Source organism: Takifugu rubripes, chromosome 13 (genome assembly GCF_901000725.2).
Source record: "Takifugu rubripes chromosome 13, fTakRub1.2, whole genome shotgun sequence".
NCBI lineage: Eukaryota > Metazoa > Chordata > Actinopteri > Tetraodontiformes > Tetraodontidae > Takifugu > Takifugu rubripes.
The window spans coordinates 12,795,200-12,804,842 of NC_042297.1; positions in this window are offsets into that span (position 1 = coordinate 12,795,200).

The following is a 9,643-nucleotide window of genomic DNA, read 5'->3' on the forward strand; positions in this document are numbered from 1 at the left end:
GGCATGCATCTGAGCTGTGCTGGGAACTAAACGCCTCTGAGTGAACATTTTATTTCTTGAATTATAAGTGTGGTAGGGGTCTAGCGAGCGGTCTGGCGCCATCATTGTTTAAAACATGCCATTACTGTAACCACAATGTCAGCTTAACACGGCCTTCCAGTCACATCCTAAACCAGGGCTGCCGCTACATTAAAAAGCAATATCTCACGTCTCACATCGACCACAATGCTGCGCTTGTCCTGTGGAGTATGCAGCTGCAGGAGCCAAGAAATATTAAAATTATGTCTTCAAATATTGAATATACTGTAATTACTTTTCTGACAGCAGCTTTGGAACAAGGAGCCAAAGTGGAACACCTGTAATTAATTATAATTGGAAACCAATGCAATCATTTCTGTCAACGTCCCCTGATTCTGGTGAAAAGATTCAAATTAGTTCTTGTAATGGTATTTCGAGAATTTATCGAGGCCATGTGACATGGGTGTGAACAGAGATATCCAGTGTTGTGACATGTAACATAACTAGTCGGATTTATTCTCCCTCACACTGCAGTCAAATCTCTCTTGAGATAAATGGAATTAAATATTAGTCAGTTCTTAATATTAAGTATGTAGGGAACTTGTGAAGTCCTTACTTATACCTATGCAGCTGTTGTTGCTAGCTGAGGTGAAATGCATTGTGGGATATCTAGTAGTTCTAACTCCATCCATCCATCCATCCATTCTCTACCGCTTATCCGGGGTCAGGTCGTGGGGGCAGCAGCCTAAGGAGAGAAGCCCAGACTTCCCTCTCTCCAGCTACCTCCTCCAGCTCATCCGGGGGGATCCCCAGGCGTTCCCAGGCCAGTCGAGAGACATAGTCTCTCCAACGTGTCCTGGGTCTCCCCGGGGGTCTCCTACCGGAGGGACATGCCCTGAACACCTCACCAGGGAGGCGTCCAGGGGGCATCCTGACTAGATGCCCAAGCCACCCCATCTGGCTCCTCTCAACGCGGAGGAGCAGCGGCTCAACTCCGAGCTCCTCCCGGATGGCAGAGCTTCTCACCCTATCTCTAAGGGAGAGCCCAGCCACCCTACGGAGGAAGCTCATTTCAGCCGCTTGTACCCGTGATCTTGTTCTTTCGGTCATTACCCAAAGCTCATGACCATAGGTGAGGGTAGGAACGAAGATCGACCGGTAAATCGAGAGCTTCGCCTTTCGGCTCAGCTCTCTCTTCACCACAACGGACCGGTGCAGAGTCCGCATTACTGCAGACGCCGCACCGATCCGCCTGTCGATCTCCCGCTCCATTCTTCCCTCACTCGTGAACAAGACCCCGAGGTACTTAAACTCCTCCACTTGGGGCAGGATCTCCTCCTTTACCCGGAGAAGGCACTCCACCTTTTTCCGGTCGAGAACCATGGCCTCGGATTAGGAGGTGCTGTTAGTTCTAACTCCACATGTCACATCTGATGCGTTCGTGATAAGATGAACGGAGCAAGTACACATCCACGCACTTGCAACGTACTTGGCGTACTTGCTCAGGTTCGGAACGGTATTAGGGGCCTCGACGGATGACATGTAATGACTAGAACCGGCCACTCTGTTGTAGGGATCTATGTTGTTTGTCACCCTAATCACTGAAAATATGAGTTTCAAATGATAATTTTTAGCAGTTTGTGGATAATTTCTAGATTCTCCAGAGATCCTTTGAGTATATGGGGAGAGAGATTTTCCACACACCTTTGACCAAATGCCATTTTCCTTACACACGTGTGACTTCAAAGTGTGTGTTGTTGCCGAAATTGGTGAAACGTGAGTAAGACGCTATGTTTGTGGTATGTAAAATGTCTCAGAGGTGATTGTGTGACCTTTCAGAGGAAGATGAAAAACAACAAAGGCTTGTTTTTTGGTCCAGTGGTGTCAGTCTATCCTTCAGATCTGAAGATCTCACATGTTAATCTGCTCTCTGTCAACCTGTGGTACGGATGGTATAAGGTTATTTTGAGGTTATTTTGCTTTTCTGATCACTACCTTTAGAAGAAAACACCAAATCCAAAAATATCACCAGACAAAGCAGCCTCGGTGCTCCAGTCTTCAGAAGAAAATGCGACGCAGTTAGATTTTCTGATCTTGATCCCCAGAGCTTCATGTTCTATTATTCCTACCATCTAGTTCCTCTTTTCCTACCTCCTTGGCTGACAGATTGGAGGAAATAAATGTCTAGAAATTGTCCTCGGCTGCCAACCGAGGGTGAGTCCAAAACCATCTTAACTCCGGTTTGTGAACGTGCCACCCAATAACATGTTACTCTGTCTACTGTCTCCGAACAGCATGTTTGGTCTTCTAGAGACAAGTTTTCCAAATTAGCCTGAAGTGAAGAGGATATAATATCACTGCCACTATGAACAGGTGTTCAACCACTCATTTCTGCCTACTTAACTGCCGTTTCCTGTGCACATCATGTGTAGGTGTATCACATCAGTGTTATCCTGTGTATGTGATGCCTACAGGCAAGCTTTGCTCTGAGCTGTGGAATAATCTACAGTTCTGGGAATGACAGCTATATAAGGCAGGCTTGCGAGTTTCCCTTATCCAAGGAATGTCAAGAGGCCAGTTTTCACATGCAGAATCATATGCCATCTGCATTGGACTTGTACTTGATTCTGGTGGCTTCGTAAAAATTTCTGAGATGCATCTGAGATGAAGGTGTTGCTCAGTATTGTACACTAGCTTCATATATGATGTCACAAGTATCTCAGTGCAATGAGAGTACCCTGATAGGCTGTCATGAAAAAACACAGGCCAACAACAACTGCCTCCACCACAGGTGTAAATATCATAATTTACCTCAGTCTTGTGAATTGAGTGTGCTGTCGCCGTGTATCCCATATACAGTTCATAAGTGTGTGTTTACCCTCAGGGGACAGTCACAAAGCCCCACATAGATGATGGTGATGATCCCAGTGTGTCAGAATTTAGGATCAGATGTGTGTAGGTCACTACAGACCTGTCATGTGAATGAAGCTTAACCTCCCAAGATCCTGTGTGTTCATATGATGCATTTATGCACTTATATTTAAACAGTTCAGGTCTTGAGATGGTAAGTCCAGACTATGAAAGAATCATATGTTAACACATTTCTTTGCTTTTTTGTCCTTATGCAAGAAAAAAATTACTATTTTGTTCATTCTGGTCACAAACGAAAGAATTAGACAGCAGGAATTCCTTAACCTTATACATTTTAAACATGTGGGAAGCTTGATTTTCATTACGTTCTGTATTTGAGGGAAGAGAATCCTCGATATGAAACATTCTCACTTTCCTCCCTCGCTCAGTTCATCTGTCTTTCAGTCTCTCTGATTGGTTGGACCCCCTCTTGCCCTGTAGGAGTAGGATTAAATTTGCCTCTGCCAGATTCTTTTTCTGAAAGTGGAAACTCACAGAAGCTTCAAAGAGCCCTGCAGGCTGGTTTATTCCCACTGCTGCTGCAACTTTAACCGCAGTACACACAAACACACAGACACAGAGACACACACACACACACACGTTTGTCGTTGATTGTCCCGCACACAGGGGACAGCACATGCCAAAGCTGCAGCAAATCCAAGTCTGAACTTGCCTCACTGTTGTAAAAGAGACTAAAAGGCTTTTCTCCCTTTATTCAGGAATCATAGATTCTCTGCAGCACATCAAAGCTGATGTGTGTAAATGAGGGTCAAAACTGGCTGTTTTGTGTTGGTTTTTTGGGGGTAACTTCTCAATCAGCAAAGGCTGTGACAGCGGTTTTGTTAAATGTTTTTTCACTATATTGTGCAACATTTTTCACAAGAAAAAAATGATTTATTAAAATAAGTCGATAATATTGTTAAAATGAAAAGATATTGTTGCATTCTGAATTATTGTAGGAAGAAACTAGAATATTTGCACACACACCAGTGATAGTGAATTTGACCTCCATCGAGCAGTAGTCAACACACACAAGCCGGACGAAGGGGCAGTGGACAGCCCTTTTGGGATTGCTGTCTTGCTCAGGGGCATCTCAACACCATGACCCGTCCTGGGATTTAAACCAGCAACCCTCCGATTAAACGACCATTCCTTTCCTTTCCTTTCATATCAACTTTGTTCACTCTCTTCCTTCCAAAGGGCCAATAAACTACCAGTGAGTTTAAACTGTCCAGAAAATTGAATGATAAAATCTGCGTGGTCTGTAGCCATCTGCATCAGGTTTCACAACATGACCTTCCTCGTGCAAAAGCACTTCAAATGTCTCCACATTTGTGTATAATCGCATCTGGCAAAGAATTTTACTGCGACGTTCAAATCACAGGTCAAACACTTGACTTTAAAGGAATGCTCTGTCTCTGGCAGGCAGGGTTTCATCTGACCCCGAGCATATTCTCTTTGAAGAAAAAATGTTTTTGCAGTCAAACAAAAGATCCAGAGTCCCGCAGGGGCTCTTCTGAAATTCTTCAGTTCTCCAGTCTGTCAGACTGGAAAATCAGTTCAGGGTCCCTGCAAACGGGGAATCAAACTGATGAACTGCAGCCACTTGTGCTTGTCTAACATCAGGGTGTGTTATGTGTAGTGTTCAAATATGCCCCGTTGGTTCAAATGAGTTCAGGAAAGTTGGTTAAAGGGGGGATATTTACATGTGATGGAATCGGTAGTGATCGCTTTATTCTGTTTATTGTCAATAATTATTAAGGCTAAATCAATGAGATCTGAATCTGACAGTAACACCCTCAGCTCCGCCAGGATGGAACATCCATTCATGCCTCATCCAGACGGTTTGATGTGTCTCCCAGCACAGCGTCAAGAGTGTGGAGGAGTTTCCAGGAGACAGGCCAGTCCAGCTGGAGAGGAGGACAGGTGTATAAGGATAACAAGGGTCGTATAAGGGCAACAACAAAGCAGCAACAACAACTGCCCCTTTCTGAAATAGGCAACAGGAAGAGGACTACCAGAGGCCTACAAAGGCAATTCCACCAAACCACTTATGTGCACGTCCCTGCCCAGACAAAACTCCACAGACTCCACATGTGGTTTCCACAGATCTTTCTTTAACGATTTTGTTCTAACTGCTCCATGTTGTCATCATCGTAGGTGAGCCTTGGAGGGTGTGTAGCCTGAATGAAACCAAAATGAAGATAAATTCTAGGCTTTTCAAACCCATCCATGGTGGAGTGATCCAGAAGTTACAGTTAGGGGCCAACTCATCAGCTGGTCGAAATTCCCGCATCAAAAATAAACTATTTTGGTGACTTGTGCCTGACTGTTTCATCATTTTCAGACATCAACATGAAAACTATTTTAAATAAACCAGAGGTGCCCTGGGGAAAACATCACTTCTGATTTATTTCACAATATGCTGATCTTTATCTCTTTTTACCCCTTCATTAACAGATGTCAGATCCCGGAGTGATAAATAGAGAATGCAGAAGTCGTTATGCATAACTAATAATTAAAATGTTTTCTTTTGTGGGTCTTTTACGTGTCAGGACCGGCCCACATGTTTAATGAAGTGAGCTATTTAATGAAGCAGCTCACAAGGTGAAACACAGCCAAACGAGACTTAAGCAGGTTTGTGGTTGCAATCAGGTCGGTTTATGCTTAAAAACAGGAGAAAAGTTAATCACATCCCCCAACAACAACTCCCACCTACACAAACGTAAACTGAAACCCCCCCACATCATTTGTGTGGGTGTGTGTTCAGCAGAGAGGGTGCTAATGGATGGGGAAGCCCTCTTTGTGGATTATAGATGAGGGCGGCGACCTGTTTCCATGGCTGAATCAGTAATGAGTTGATAGAAGTGGTGTGGAGCTGTTTAAGCCCTAAATTATTCAGGAATCGCCTCTGGCCTTGATGAGGTCGTGCTCGCTGCACATTTTGATGGAGCGGAAACTTCACGGGGGTGAGGTTATTTTTCTTCTCTTTTAAAGCGAGTAAACCATTTTTCTGTTTGTGTGTTTGGAACTTTGGTGTAAGTAAAAAGCTTTTTTTTTACCATTTGAAATGTTAAAAAAAGAAAAAAAGAATTTTTCCTTCTTCAGCCATGTGAACGAAAGAAGCAGAAAAGCACAGAGGGGGTCAGGTCATGATCCCGGCGGTTTACCTTTGGCACCTGTAGAGAGACGGTGGACCAACGTCAAGGCTGAAACAGCGAGTCAGGCCTGAGGATTTTCCCACCTCACATCTGCAATTCACCACTGACAGTCTGACATCGTGAGGTCAAGCAGCCAAATGCAACACAAACCAGCCCAGGAAGCCAAAGCTGGCAACACACAGGTGTGAGATTAACATTACAGACAGGAGTGACATGAGATTTACCATTTGAAAACAAGACCGTGCACAATTATAGTGACTCTTTTCTGTTTGTAGAGCCGTATGTTTACGGGCAGTGGAATTCTTCCTGAGTTGGAATATTACAATGAAGTCAGCTGATTGAGCACTAAGAGCAGAGAACTAAAGGGTAAAGATCCAGTTGCAGGTGAGTCAGGAGGCTAATATGGATGCTCGACCATGAAAAGAAGCAGTGGTGTTCAAACACACCGCGACACCAGAGACTAGTATGTAATCAAATGCTAGAACTAGACATTAAAAGTCATTTATTCTCTTCATGGTTACCTGCTTTTCCACTTGAAGTAATTTGGTTAATTATAGGGCAAGACATCTTTCATTATGGGAGAGATGCCCCAAACATACACAAAGAAGGTCGTGTGAACTAACAAATAAGGTTGTCTGGAGATGAAAATCCTCCTTGGGATGAAAACATAATCCTTGGGATTAATCACTCAGATGTATGTTGGTCTCCTTCTGACCTCCGGCTCCATTTTATCTTGTCTTCAAAAAACAGAAATAGAATTTTCCCCATACTTTTACACTCATGCTTGATTTCAAAGAAGGCCTAGCAGAACCGCATCAAATACCCCAAACGCTCCATTTTCTGTTTCATGTCATGGTTTTGGAACGAGTTCGGAGCAGAGTCCTCATTAGCTGAGTCAGTACAGGAATTCATTTTTGATGTAAGTGCCATCATTCACGTCAATCATCTGCAGTGCAGGAGTCATTAAATCTCCGAGAGGTTCTGGATCCAGATGCAAGCTCTAGATTTTCCATAGGAGAAACGTCCAAAACACAAATGCAAGAGAACAGACAGGAGGAACCGCTCCAAACATTCCTCTGAAGGTGCTGCAGCGTGATCCAGATCCCATTTTCCTGGATGTTATGAAGAACAAAAAAAACAAATTTTGACAGACTTGGATTTTCAACAGCTACAGTACTTTGAGATGATGATGATGATGGTGATCACCTTTCTGTGTGGAGTTTGCATCTTCTGTCCATTCCAGTTTTCAGGGTACTCCAGTTTCCCCCACAACCCAAAAATATGTTAGGTTAATTCAGTCAGAACTTGACCAAAACACCAAGTGAGGATCTGGATGTGGTCCCTGGATGCTGCACGCTGGCTGCCCTCAAGAATGGTTCAGATGAAGAGTAAGAGAGACACCAATGGCTGCTGCCATTTCTTCCCCATCACACCTTAAAAAGGACAGATCCGAAGGATCAGCCGAAGATTTTGGTCACTTTTCAATGATAATACCTAAAAGTTGGGATCATTTTGGGCAGAATACATCTAGAAAGATGACTGCAGGTGACTGAATCTGGGCTGCACCAGTCTGTAGATTTAAATATAAGCAGAACATTTATGATCAAAAGTCCTGTTGTGCGGAAGAACCACAAACATTCTCTCACATGCTCTGCTGAGCGATGGAAGCTGACAGAAGACTGAAACAGAGAAACAACTGACAACTAGAGCCAAAGGGCTAAAAAAAGTGTGTGACATTCCTGATCAATGTTGCTCCCCCACTGCTGGCAGCCTTTACTCATATAAAACAAGTTTGAATAGCAATTCTGGCTGTACAGTACAGCAGTCACCCTACACCCTACAATGCATTGTTACTCAACAGCAGCGAAACTTTTAAAAACTTCCTATCAATTAATAGAAAACTGTCAAAGCATTAATCTGCTGTCTCTTTTTAATAGGATGTGCTTTTTTATTTCCTCAGATGTTAAACATGCTTTTGTATGGTTGGGGAACTCTTGGTGCCTTCAGGTCAAATCCTACATTCCAACACTCCAAGTTTTAACATTAGTTGCAGCGATGAGGCCGGATGACAGGTCGGTGGCCCAGGAGCCAAGGAGCAGCGCCATTATAAGAAGATGAGAGTGGAAAAGTTAAGCCTCCCTTTCACCCCCGGTGAATCCGTCACTGTCGGAGTCGTAACGCGAAGCCCTGCATGATCTGATCTGTTTACACTGAAGCTACAAGACAGATAGAAGATGAAGGCATGTAACTGATGCATCAAATGCAATTCCAATGTGTTTGGGTGAATTGCAGGTGTGTTGGGGGGGGGGGGGGGGTTATTAATGTTACTTGTTGTGGTTAAGTGCTGTGCCCCTTCGGAAAACATTTCCACTTCTCTGATGATAGCTCGGAGTAAATCATCAGTTAATCTCCCACACGTTCCTGCCTACACACACAGACACACACAGACACGCACACACACGCGCGCACACACTGGGCTTTAGCAAAGTGAGGCTTCAGTATCTGTTCTGCAACACTTAACCTCTGTGAAGTGCTTAATTGTGGTGGAAATGTTGTGTTTCTTTTTTGTATCAGGCTGAAAAAAAACTGTCAACGTGAAAGAGCGATCAATTTTCAACCTTTCAGCCCTGCTGGAAATCGACACACGACGCGTCATCATGTGCAGTATTATGGTTTTACTGCAGATTATTGTGAGATGGAAACTGTGGGATTCTTTTTCTCTCAGAGAAAACTTGCTGCTGTTGTCCTAAAGTCAGTACACATCATTCTTCTTCATTATGCGCTAATTGCTGCCCTGATAATCAGTCCTCAAAATGACTTCTGACTTCTCTGCATTTACAATAATGGTTTTTTACCCTTGATTTGACCTAAAATGAGACCTTCACTAAACTGACGTGCGTTTGCTGTGAAATGTAGCCGATATTCGAAAAAGAGCTTAAAGGGGTTTGTCAGAAATGTCTGAATGATTAGGCTTTTTCCTCCTTGTGTTGAGAACCCCCCCAGACCAACAAGCCGAGGTGTGTTTAACCATGCAATGTGTGAATGCGGAGGATTTCACATTGCAGCTTTAGCAATGGGAGCTGTGCAGATTTGGGGTTTTTAACTGTCGTTTCACGGCTGTGAACTGTAACCAATCATAGCTAATAGAGTCTGTATCTGTCAGGGATACAAAAGCCGAGAAAAAGAGACAGGAAGACACAGCGAGAGAAGGAGGAGGAAGCTGGGATGATAAAATTAGACAACGGCAGCAGCTGAGACTGGCTCAATGCAGCCGTTTACTACAAAACTGGAAACCTATTATTTGATTGAGGCTTATGTTTCTTGCACCTTACCTGCCTCCCAGTAAGCTCGTCATGAACACCCCCCCCCCCCCCCCCACAGACACACACAGGCAAACACATACACAAAACCATTTCCAGGTGTGAAATGGATCCACTGTGACTCTCCTTTAGGGATTTCAGAGGGAATAAAGTGGAAACTTCAATTTAATGAAGTCTTCAGCTCAGACAGGCTTCCTCTGCTTTAGCCAGGCCACTGTGGCTTAGCTATGGAGC